Below are 13,349 nucleotides of genomic sequence, written 5' to 3'. Positions count from 1 at the left end.
CCTTCGCCTCATTAGCAGCCTGACCTAACCAATCAGAGAAAAGCCTGCCTTTGATTCTGGTAGCACAGGCTGTGACAGCGACCGAGATGGGCTCCTTGGTGTGGCTCTAAGATGCATCCCTGGTTCCCTTTGAACTGCTTCGTCAATGCAGACATACCAATTTAGGTTGTCTTTCTGACTCTTGGTAGCTCTTTCTGTCTGTAATTAAAATGGCAAAATGTTTGTTATCCACGGACATAAAGTAAACACCAGCAACTTTACAATCTTTATTTGCTTTTTCTCAAGAATATGCCCACAGATTCAGTGCTCACAGATGTGCACTGAAATCTAATATCTACATGTTTAGAATTGTTTAATTTAAAAAATTTAACTATTTGTTTAAAATAATTTCAGATAGACAACAAAGTAATAGAATAGTACAAAGAATTCCAATATACCTTTCACCCAGCCTCCCAAACGTTAACATGATACATAATATTTATATAATGATAAAAACCAAGAAATTAACATGATGTGATACTATTAACTAATCTATAGACCTTATTAAAAAATTTCTGAAGGATCACACATTTCATTTAGTTGCCCCAACCTCTTAGTCTCTCCCATTCTGGGACAATTTCTCAGTCTTTCTTGAACTTTTATGACACTTGTGAAAAATAAGAGTTAGTTATTTTGTAAACTTTCCCTCTGTTTGGGTTTGTCTGTGTTTTCCTCATGATCAAATTGATTATGGGTTTTCAGCAAGAATATGACAATAGTGATACTGTGCCCTACTCGGTGCATCTTTGTTTTGTTTTGTTTTGTTTTTTGAGATGGAGTCTCACTTTGTTGCCAAGACTGGAGTGCTGTGGCGTGATCTTGGCTCACGTAACCTCAACCTCCCAGATCCAAGTGATTCTTCTGCCTCAGCATCCTGAGTAGCTGGAACTACAGGCACGTGCCACCACGCCCCGTTAACTTTTGTATTTTTACTAGAGACAGGGTTTCACTCTATTGGCCAGGCTGGTTTTGAACTCCTGACTTCAAGCCTCCCAACTCGGTGCATCTTATCAGGGAGTATGTCGTGTTGATACATGTACCTGCTAGTGACGTGAGCTTTGCTTACTTTGCTAAGGTGGTGTCTGCCACTGTGAAGGTACTATTTTCCCCTTTGCTGTAAATAAGTTGTGGAGAGATCCTTCAAGACTGAATAAACATACTGTTTCTTATCATGCTCATTATCATACTCAAATCTTCAGATTTTTGCAGTTGAAAAATATTAATGGGATCACTGCCTATTATTTTCAAGACATGCTACAAAAATTAGAATGTCAGGGTGAGAATAAAGCATTTTAAGGTGTAAATCCCACTTTGTTATTGTTATGACTGGTCTTTATTTCACTGGTATCAAATTGTAGTTTGTGATCTTTGGCACTTTCTTATGTTCTTTTCTTGGGTGAAAAAATTAAATACGTAGTACATGAACAAAAATGTTGTTTCAAAAATTTACTGAATAACCTTCACATATTCTATATGTCTGGATGCAGTCCTCTGCCTCCCTCCTTTCCCTTCTCCCTTCTTTTATAAACTCACTGAGGCCTCCAGTATGCCAGTCCCAGGTATAAAAAGGTGAGAAAACATAGTCTGACCTCCAGGAGTGCCATGCTACAGGCACCAGGATAGCACATACTTAGAATGGGTGCTGGAGTATTGGTAAACTGGGTTAGGCCTAAGACCCTTTTATCCTGAAAGCACAAAGTGAAAATCGAGGCACAGTTTTACAAAGGATCAAGGTGAAATCAGGATGAGGGTTGGAATCTGAGAAAAGTAGTGCTGTCTATAGGGTACATAGCAAAGCCTTCTATCTTGCCTTTGTGGCTTTTGCTGCTGTATGGTTTCCCCTAAGGGCTAATAGCCATTGGATTCTACAAAAAAGAAAGAAAGAAAAAAAAAACCAAATTAACTGAGCATGAATGTGATCGAGTGGGTGTCCCTCCCTCAGAGATAGTGAAAAGTCTACAGCACGGCTGGTTGCTGGGAACCAGAGCAGAGAGAAAGAAGCCAGAAGATGACCCTCTTTGAAGTCTTTAGACCATGATTAGAGACTGGCTCTTCTCTGCTTAATCCTCAGTCCTTTGGGAAATGGCAGCCCTGAACATAGTTTATACCATTAGAAAGATTAGTGGAAGGGTCTCAGGACCTATAAACCCTGTTGCATTATTAAAGCATGCCAAGTTTTAACCAGTAAATGATGTGTCTTTTCACTGTGATTTAAATAATTTCTTCAAATATCTGGTTTCCCAGAATTTTAAAAATAGATTTGAGGCATCTCTTCATGATTTTTCAGTACATCATGTTATTTTGATTTTTTTTTTTTTTTTTACTGTGATAAAACATATAAATGTGTCATTTTTACAAAAACTGAAGAGGTCAATTCATCCTATAAAGTGATTAATCATAAGAGTGATAAAATTATGCCTTCACCAGGTAGATGTGCAGCAACGTCTCTAACAGGGAACTCTTCATGAAGAAAAACTTGTAGAGGCAGGAAAACATAATTCAGAATATCTGTAAAAAATTAAATAGGATAGTAATTATTTGTTTTAAAAATGGAGATTCTATTTCATTTCCTGAATTTCTTCTGACTGCATAAGAACATAGAAAAATAAACACACCATTCATTTCATTCTACTGAGCTATATACCTGTCAAGTCATTTAGCAGAGTAACAATGCATATTGTTGACCATTTCAGTTTCCTCTGCCCTTTTATTCTAATTTGGGTACCTCCTTCCTCTGTTTTTATTAGAAGACTAAATAGACCTGGATTGGAGATTGAAAAGAGTCATGACGGCCAGTTGAATGACTTCATGGCCAAGGCTTCAGAAGAAAGCTCTGACTTCCTGGGAATCCCATTTCCCCCAGTCCCCTGAATCTCCTTTGAAAAGCAGTTTTTGCTTCATAAGCCATTTCTGAGCACCCCACTTGCTGCCATGGGGGTTAACAGTTGCTAGGTGAGGAGAAGGAGCCATTTTTTCCTAGTGTTCTTACTATGCTGTGTACGTCATCTCCAATGTGAAGGGTAGCAAACATGGTAGCTAGTCATCATACATTGTGAATCTAGCTCTTTCCAAGTCTCTGGGTAGATCAGCATATTGTTAGTTACTAGAAATCTGATAGCCCTCCTAAGTGTTTATTAATTATTTGTAAATATTATTAAGGCTTCCCTAAATGAACAAAAGGCTCTTTAAAACATGTTTAAATTTAATACAAACCAATCTTTATAGAAATGTTTGATGTAATTCAAATCCACTAATACAATGACATGCCATTTATAAATAAGATACCCATATCAGCTGACGTCTACTTCATTCTCCTCATCTTACCCCTTCCCATCTTCTTCTGCTTTTAATATCCTCTTTAAATATTATTTAAAAAGTATGACTAATTGGGTTGACTAAAAATGTTGCATCTCCCCACCTTGTTTCCTTCAGAAATGTTTGGCTGCACCTTCTCCGTTTAATCTGAGCCTATTACCAAAATAATTTATCAGTTACCAAGTGGGATTATACAAGGTAAGCAGCAAAAGTAGGAAAAAAGGCCAGGCACAGTGGCTTACACCTATAATTCCAGCACTTTGGGAGGCCGAGGTGGGCAGATCACAAGGTCAGGAGTTCAAGACCAGCCTGACCATTATGGTGAAACCCCATCTCTACAAAAAAAAACAAAAAAACGCCAAGCCTGGTGGTGCATGCCTATAATCCCAGCTACTCAGGAGGTTGAGGCAAGAGAATTGCTTGAACCCAGGAGGTGGAGGTTGCAGTGAGCTGAGATCACGCCACCACACTCCAGCTTCGGTAACAGAGCGAGACTCTGTCTCAAAAAAAAAAAAAAAAAAAAAAAGAAAAAACTAGGAAAAAAATGGCCCAGATAGAAATGGGAATGTGCTCACCAAATCATAAACAACTGTAGGACTCGTACACCCCCCTTACAACTTCAGTCCATGCTCTTGAGTGAAGGGGGGTGAGGGAGCAGGGGGACAGTATATTTTTGGTGGCAGAAATGAGCTGTCTTCAGGCACACTGAGAACACAGTTTTTAGAGTCCTTGGGTGTTATCACAGGGGCTTCCTATGGTGCCCGAAGCGACTGCAAGCAGAGGCTGAGTCTCAGGTGGGCAACAGGGTGCTGTCCTAAATAGCCCCAGAGGAGAGCTGTGGTGGTGGCAACTCTTGCCAGGATTGCTGTGACCCAGCCCTCCTGCGGGGTTGCCCTTTGTAGCCTGCATCCTCCTGCTGGCATCAGCTGCATCTACATTGTTTAAACACACTCCAGTTCTTTCCGTGTTCCAGAACTGCATTGAGTGATATTGTTACCGGAAAAGCGTCTCCATCCAGACCCCAGGAGAGGGTTCTTGGATCTTGCACAAGAAAGAATTTGGGGGCCAGGCACAGTGGCTCATGCCTGTAATCCCAGCACTTTGGGAGACCAAGGCAGGTGGATCGCCTGAGGTCAGGAGTGTGAGACCAGCCTGCCCAACACGGTGAAACCCCATCTCTACTAAAAATACAAAAAATTAGCCAGGAGTGGTGGCGGGCGGCTGTAATCCCAGCTACTTGGGAGACTGAGGCAGGAGAATCGCTTGAACCCGGCAGGCAGAGGTTGCAGTGAGCCAAGATCGCGCCATTGCACTCGAGCCTGGGTGACAAGAGCAAAATTCAGTCTAAAAAAAAAGAAAAAAAGAATTTTGGGTGAGTCCACAGAGGAAAGTGAAAGCAAGTTGATTAAGAAAGTAAAGGAATAAAGAATGGCTACTCCATAGGCAGGGCAGCAGCATGGGCTGCTGGTTGCCCATTTTTATGGTTATTTCTTGATTACATGCTAAACAATGGGTGGATTACTCATGCCTTTCCTTTTTAGACCATATAGGGTAACTTCCTGACATTGCCATAGCATGTGCAACCTGTCACGGCACTGGTGGGAGTGTAGCATTGAGGACGACCAGAGGTCACGCTCACCGCCACTTGGTTTGGGTGGGTTTTATCTGGCTTCTTTATTACAACCTGTTTTATCAGCAAGGTCTTCATGATCTGTATCTTGTGCTGACATCCTATCTCTTCCTGTGACTGAGAATGCCTTAACCTCTTGGGAATGCAAACCAGTAGGTCTCAGCCTCATTTTACCCAGCTCCTATTCAAGATGGAGTTGCTCTGGTTTAAATGCCTCTGAAGTGTTCATTTGGAGAAATTTACTTACCAGCTAGATACAGTGAAGGTTTCCAATGTAACATAGAGATGGGAGTGAATGGGAAGCCCATAAAGAGGAGGCAAATGCTTTTAAAGTATCCTTGGCAGGTAAATTGATACGCAAAGAAAGAGTGAAACAGTGAACTACTGTAAAGTGTCATCCCATGGAAAGCCTTATTAGTGTAGAACTATTCTGATATTTTTCCATAACTGTGCAAAATTAAAAAATGCAAAATGGTACATATACTATAATTATGACTCCAGAGAAAAAACAAACATTTGTGCATATTACCAAGACTGAAAGGAAACACAATAGAATGTTAAAAATGCTATTTCTGCATGGTGGGAATATGGATGAATTTTGTCTTCTTTTCTCCTTTCATTTCCCACATTTTCTATAATAAGCATGCATATCTATTCATAATGAAACATAACAAATAAACTAAGACACACACCCACACACTGAAAAGATATTTTTAAAAAGAATTTTAAACCACAAACATCCTTATTGCTGGGTTGATATGGAGCCTGAAATTCCCATTTTTGGTTTAAAGTCTTGTCTTTAGGACGATCTCATTTTACAATATAAAATACTACTTAGTAGAAGCAACGTTAATCCATGAACACCTTAGTATAAAAACGTACAAAAAATATATCTGTTTTTCTAGCCTTGCGGACTGTAGAGAGTATGAATCCAAGGGTGGAATGGAGAAATGCCCAGGTCCTGGAATTTTCAACCTGTGGAGGACACCGCTCTCCAGCTAAATGCCTAAGAGGACAGAGACATTGAAGTGGTTTTTAAGGCAGAGAAAAATGATATGGGGTTTGGGGTGGCTTAAGGAGAATGAGGCAGGAAGAGTCACAAAACCAAGCCTGCTTTACATCTTGTCTACATCGAATACTGCAGCAAACATACTTGTTCATGCATTTGCACAATTATCTGACTCTTTCTTCAGAATAAACCCCTGAAGATGAGAGCCCTGCGTTAAAGGGTGTGGATAACCTAAGACTTTTGATAGGTGATTTCAGGCACATTCTAAGTGCAAAGTGCTCTCTTTACTATTGCCTATATGCCGGATGGAGAACACCTAGTCCTAAATAATTTCCGTGAGACTTCACATCCAAAGGAAATGCTAGTCAGTACCCAGAACCTCACTGCTGACTCCTTTCTCTGAAAGGTGCCAGTTAAACTCTTCTTTGGCTGAGCGTTAGGACTTTCAGGAGGATTTAAACAGTTGAAGTGATTTTGAAGTCATTTATTCAGAGGAACAGCTGAAGCCATCTTAAGGCCCGCACCTTCACCAGGTTCCAGGCAGCCAGCTCTGGATCTCAGCTTGTATTGCAAAGCAAACCTCTTTGTTTACAGCCGTCCAATACGACTGTCTACTAGGATCAAATTAACCGAAAATAAGCTCTGGAAGGCTGACAGCTTTAATTGTCATTTAATAGACCCGTTTCCTAAACTCCCTAATATCTTGTGTTGACTGTGATTACAGAGGGTCCCATGAGTAAATCTGATTTAAATTGATGCTCAATTTGGCCAGGACTGAAGAAATACTGGGTGGCAATTGTGGAACAAAACTGGGTAAAATTCCTTTCATCTTTTGGTGGTTAAAGTACTTGAACTTTAATACCTAAATACAGCCCATCTGGAATCCTTAAATGAAAGCTTTAATTCTCAGAGAAAGGATTTGAAGGTTTCTTTGTCTTCCACTGAAGGTTTTAAGAGGCAGTCAGCAATTAATAAATGAGATCATCGGCAAAATAAAATTCTTCTTTAAACCGAATTTTAATAGGCTCGTATCTCAACCTGGGCTTAGCGGTGTTTAGGATGAAAGGATGCTGGTTATTTGTATGACCTCTGGGAGATCCAAAATGACTGGGGGGGAAAGAAATTACAATCCTTCAGCCATTCATGCTTGGAAAATTACTTTCAGTAGGCACATAAATTATCCATGTCTTGCTTTTCTTTTGGGGAATATTCAGAAATTACCAGAAAGCATATAATGGATCAATATTTGCTGCACTGGTTATCTTTTTTATTTTTTTTGTTTCTCTTTCCCCCAAGTTCTCTGTTAGGGTCATTGCATTGCTGTCAGTTAAAAATGTCTGAATAGCTCGTCTTCACACGAGGTATTGCTCTGCTTTTCCAGAGCTATCTGCTGTGACAGATGCAGGGTATACTTTTAACTGCATGTGGTTCTCATTAAATCTTCACATGAGATTGAGGCCTGCCACATAAATTGGCGGAGCTTCTCTTAAGGATTATGAATCACTTGAGGATTATGTCCTTTTTATCGCTGTAGTCTAAAGGCAAGTTCATTACAAATATGAGCCAGACAAGAGACCCTACAGGACACTCCCATCAATAGCCTTAAGGCTATTTCTGCAACTTTTAAGGAAATGTAGTACTTAGGCCATGTCAGAGGGTGAGAAATGATGTCCCTGAATCCCCAGCACACATGTACACCAAAGTACTTAGATGTACTAGTGACACTGAAAAAATCACTCTCAGATAGAAAAATCTTTTGAGAATCGATAAAGTGTTACAGTCTCCACAAACAAGGATTAAGAGCCACCCCAGGCTGTAAGAACAGGACAATGTGATAGGAAAAAGAAAAATCAGTAGTTAATATCTCATATGGAAAACAAAATAAGTTTCTGAATGGCAGCTCGCATTTTTTTGGGCACACGATTCTTTCTAGTTCTGTATGGACTTTACTACAAGCTCTTTTACAAAGAAACGATTGTGATTTAAATATAAAACCAACAGAATTTGCTGCGGTGAAATTTTTTGCCCTTATTTGCTGATTGAATAAGAAGCTAATATAAAAGAACACATTTCCTTTTTACGTATGTAAATAGATGTAGAACATAATGTGAATCTGAAATAATTAAACGTTTTTCAAACTTCTGAAAAAGACTCACGATACAGCCCTGTGGTTGAGAAAGATATCCGTTTATTTTCCTGAGATTCAAAAGCAGGGGCCGTGAGCTGGAGCTCTTTGCCCATTTGAAGTAAATTGTCTTGACAGTGCATAAGGGAGAGAAGAGCGCTGAGATAATTGGGTTCAAAACAAGTATTTGCAGAATGGAGACAGGAAGCTCTCTGTACAGATTAAAAGATGGGCAAATGAATGATTGGGTTAAAGGTTCTATCTGAGGGAAGATACAAATACGAATCATAATTCAGTTAGACAATCAAAGGGGAGAGAATATATATCTGAATATTCATTCAATAAACAAAACTACCCATTGTGTGTATAGCTGAGCATGTGCCTGGTCAGGCACAGGCAGTAGGTAGTGGGCATCATTGGGGGAGCCCTGCATGTGTCCACTCAGTCCTCTCTGAAGATCACTTGCAGCTTTAGTGGGCACTCTGCAACCATTTTGCCAGAGGATGTTCTCTGGCCACAGGAGTGCACCCTTGCCTGTGCACTGTGTAGGTTGGAAGCTCTGCGGAGTCAAGCAGTCTTGCAAGTAATCCCCCAACAATGTGGAACATGAGCTGGTGGATGAACGTGCCTTGGTGGGACAATCTGGGATGTGAAGTGCGGTATTTTAGAAGGTCCCCAGTGGGATCTCAGCATGGTTGCCCACAGTAGGAACTTCACTTGCTTTCCTCCCTTCCTTATCTGGCTTCCCCAGAGTGCCCCGATGCTTCCTGGGATCATGTCCCAAATAAACTACTTGCACCTGAATTCTTTCTCAGGCTGTGCTTTCGGGGGGAAATCCAAACTAAGATATAAGCTGAATGGATGTTTGATGGAGAAAAATTGGGGGACATTTGTATTAAAATATTGATCGTGTTTGATCTGCACTCAGAACAGAGTTTAATATAGAAAAGGGGGGTATTTTATGGTGTGAAGGAATGAGGAAAAGTCATGAAGAAGAAAGCTTGAGGGCACTAGCAAGATTTACTCCCAGACTGGGTGTGATGTGTAATTGATTAAAAGGTTTAAATGGAACATGGTCCTTGGTTTTGAGGATGGTCACAAAGTTTGCATCATCTGTAATGACCAACAACAAAAATAAGGGTGAAAGATTTTTGGGGAAAGCCCCCCAGAGAGTAAGTAATTGTGTTTAGCATGTGAAGTCCTTAGAATTTCAGGTCTTTCCCTCAAGTTCCCATATCATTATATTCTTTCCAATTGGATGATGAAATATGCACATGCATATTTACATTTTTCTTCCTATTTAGAAAAACCCCAAGGAGGGGAAATGAGGGAAGGAGACCTCCACGTTTTGCTGGGCACAGGCAGCTATTGACTCCATGGTGTATAATGTGTGTTTTCTGCCTTCTTTAAAAACTTCAGGAAACAAACACAAAAAAGTCATATTACAGGATCACACCTGCTATAAGCTTTAGGCTGACAAGGACATGTTAGAGCTGTTGATTCTTATAAGAAGTATCTTAATTTAATTGGATCCTCTTGGCATCCAACAACATCCATTAACCTCGGCAGTTTTTGAAGCTGATGATACATCCTGTTCCTCATATGGTATCATGTTTTAAATCTCCCTGCATAGACTTTGTACAGTTTCATAGTTCTACTTTGCACGAATAAGGACGTTACCTTTCTGGGGGCATCTTCATGAGTCGATGACTCATAGCGTTCAGGTCTGCTTTCAAGGTTAGTTGAGCGAGGACATGACAGCATAACAACAGTAAAATGGAAATGATTTTTCCATTTTTCCAACGAGCCTCTCTCACCATCTGATGTGTGGAATTTTTTCCAGCTTTCACAGCTGAGGCATTGCTAATTGTTGAATTTACATTAAGATTGTAAGCTCTGGCAAGCCTGAAATTCATTTTGGCTCATTTCCTCAGCCTCATTCCACAAATAGTACCTCCAGCCCCAAATGCTAAGGCCAAAGGAGAAAGATCCCGAGCTGTGTAAGGCAGATCTTTGGCCTTTTTCTTACTATAGCAAGATGCTTTCTATAGCAGTGAAAAGAATTCTAAACATTGGAAAATGTCTCCTTATGTGCGCCTTCTCTGTGTCACTGTAGACCAAATTAGTTCACATTAGGGTAGGCGGGACTGAGATTTTTCCTACCAGGGCAATTTGTGCAGAGGGAGGGTTACTGCTTTTAGGGAAATTTTGATCATTTCCTTCCCGTTTCTTTCAGTTCTAGCAACTACTCAGTTATGGTGGCTATGTGGGAGGTCGATCCATGTTTAAATCAACACTGATTTAACAATACAATCAAGCCTTTCTTCAGAATTCATGTGGTGATAGCAAAAACAATTTCAAGGGTAAACGAGTATTTTTTGAGGGTGGGGATTTTTTTTGATGCTGAAAATACATTGAATAGTGGGGCTTCTCTGAGTTATAAAGAACTAACATAGACAAGTTTAAAGGGCATGATTTTTTTCGTATGATTTTTGTTGATTCTGTTAAAAGTGGAGTAAGAAATGTCATAGGAAAGAGCCACACGAAAACCCACTCTACTTTTTTCCTTCTTATTGAACATGTGCTGTCATTTCCTAAGGGCAATTAGGATAAGCAAAAGTTTATTCATCTTAAAGTTAGCTTCCAAAAGCATTAGTCTGCATTTAGTGGTTTGGTAAACATATACAAGTTCAACTACCTGCATCGACCACGATGTTAAAAATGTGATCATTTTTCCTCTGCATTTTTCCCTAGACGATGAGCTGTTATTATTTTACTTTTTCAATGAATGAAGTGCCTTTGGATGTCAGTTATCTAATTAACAAATCATCCAATAGTTAATTGCCAAGGTAAGAACAAAGGAAAATGTAAAAACAAGACAAATCATCTCCTTCTCCAAATGAGAAACTCAATAAAATATGGTTGGTTTAATGGATTCCAGAAGGAGAAAAACACAAAACCAATAAATAATTAATTTTATTCTCTTTTTAAAATTGTTTTGGGATTATGGAATGGACACAATCATAAACAACTGGGGCAGTTCAGTTCTTAAATATATTTGCATGTAAACAAGAGGAAAAAATTGTACTAGGGTTATTTATATGTTAATGAAGAGAGCAGAGAATGACATTAAAACCTCATGATAACCTTTTTCCGGATGCCTCAGTTTATAATAAGTTTCCTTTGAAGGGAAAGGACTGGATGTGTAGGCCTAACTTTAAGTACTCAGACTGGAGGCAACACTGGGAAGTGGAGGTGAGGAAAAAAGGATGATGTTATGGGTTATTTGTTGCTGAATAATAATTCACTTTAAAACATATGACTTGAAGAACAGTCATTTTATTGTCTTTTATAACTGTTGTGAATTGCGAATTCAGGAAGGGTTTAGCTGGATGCTACTGTCTTATAATCTCTCCTCTGATTGTAACCAGACAGTGGTTGGAGCAACAAAAGTACAAGGGTTAGGGGTGGAGGAAAGTAGGCTGAGGGTGAGGTGGGTGGAGCAGCTGCACAGTGGCCGGGCATCTCTCACTCAGGATGCAGCTTCAGTGCTTCCCCTTGCCATCTTTTCACTTAACTAGAAAAATAAAAACAAGTAAAATCAAGTTGGGCACAAAAGGAATAGGGGCAGAAGAGGTGAAATCACATCAAGTTTGGGCTTCCGCACCACATGGCAGTTTCAGGGCAGCTGGACGCTTGCTTGGTGGCTCAGGACTCAATGCCTATGTTCCAGTGAGGGAGATTAGCTTCATCATTTATAACCTAACCTGAGAAACCACTCCGTGTAATTTCCACCATGCTCTATGGTTACCAGCCAGTCACAAATCTGCCCGAACTTATGGGAAGAGGAAGAAGAATCCACGTCTTGATGGAGAAGTGCCAAATTTCTGGAAAACCTTAGGTAGGACACAATTCTTATGCAACTGCAATATGCAAAAATAGTAGGAAATATCTTATGGCCAGTTTTGGAAAATACAGTATTCCATAGGTGGCCAGGTAAATCTTGGAAACAACCAGGTATTCCTTCAGTAGGTAAGGGATAAATTGTGGTACATCAAACAATGTAATATCATTTAATGCCGAAAAGAAATGAACTATGAAGCCACGAAAAGACATGGAGGAATCTTAAATATATATTACTAAGTGACAGAAGCTAATCTGAAAAGGTAATGGACTGTAATATTTCAACTATATGACCTTCTGGAAAAGATAAAACTGTGGAGACAGTAAGATCAGTGGTTGTAAGGGGCTGAAGGGAGGGGGAAGGATGAATAGTGTAGGGGTCAAGGAGCCCTCTGAATTTTCGCTAAAAAATCAACTCACAAAAGGCACATTAATTGGAAAATAGGCAAACAAATTTGTTTACATTCACACAGGAGACACGGTGATTTCTCCAACCCCCACTGGGGTGCAGAAGCTTATACACCATCTTGAGGTTACGGAAAAACAGAACGAGTCCACAAGAATACCTCCTGGTCCTAAGGTTTTCCAAGAAATCTTAGGATCCTGGCAAAGCAAACTATGTGAGTAGGGACAAGAGGAATTCTGTTGAGGGGCAATGCGTGATTCCTAGGGAGAATTCAATAAGCTTGAAGAGCATACAGTTGTCTGGGACAAAGTCTGTTGGGTTCGCAGAGTGGACAATGGTTTGTGATAAAAGTCTGTCCAGGTGTGTTGATAGACTTCAATCTTTCTTCCTGGAATCCAGGTTCAGTTAATGAAAACTCAGGAAAGGGGACAGAGGTCATCGTTTTCTTCTTGGCAGGCTCGGACTTTAAGCAGATAAGGGAACAAGATAATCCTGGGTTTTGGGAAAGAAAGTGGCGCAGAAGAGGTGGTGGGAAGGTCAGAGAGACATTAAAGCTTCTTCAGTTCAGCATGTCAATATGCCATATTTTGGGATATTGGTTTCTGATCCCCAACAATAGGCAGAGCACAGAAGATTTTTGTGGCAGTGAAAGTTCTCTGTATGATACAGTGGACACATGCCATGACACATTTGTCCAAATTCATAGAATGTAAAACACCAAGAGTGAAATCTAATGTACACCAGGACTTTGTGTGATTATGATGTGTCCAATGTAGGTTCATTGTCATTTATTACACTCTGATAGGGGATTTTGATAATGGGGGTCTATGCCTGTACAGGGACAGGGGTATATGGAAAAAATCTCGGTCCTTCTAACTTTGCTTTGAATCTGAAACTGCTCTTAAAAATAAAATCTTTTGAA

At 40.0% G+C, this 13,349-nt stretch overlaps 1 protein-coding gene across 2 annotated transcripts in view; it reads right to left on the bottom strand.

Moving 5' to 3' along the window:
* Positions 1 to 254: 254 nt before the first annotated feature.
* The window catches only part of RFC3 (replication factor C subunit 3), a 739,896-nt gene continuing 726,801 nt past the window's right edge, over positions 255 to 13,349 (bottom strand). Inside the window, exon 11 of one of the 2 annotated variants that reach the window (XR_012426813.1) lies at positions 255 to 2,547. The gene's annotated coding sequence lies outside the window, so the exon portion shown is untranslated. Of the gene's footprint in view, positions 2,548 to 11,092; positions 11,696 to 13,349 lie in introns of those variants that run through there. The other variant, XR_010582549.1, reaches the window with a different exon arrangement.

Source organism: Macaca fascicularis, chromosome 17 (genome assembly GCF_037993035.2).
Source record: "Macaca fascicularis isolate 582-1 chromosome 17, T2T-MFA8v1.1".
In the NCBI taxonomy this organism is placed as follows: domain Eukaryota; kingdom Metazoa; phylum Chordata; class Mammalia; order Primates; family Cercopithecidae; genus Macaca; species Macaca fascicularis.
This window is presented reverse-complemented; position numbering and strand designations above follow the sequence as displayed.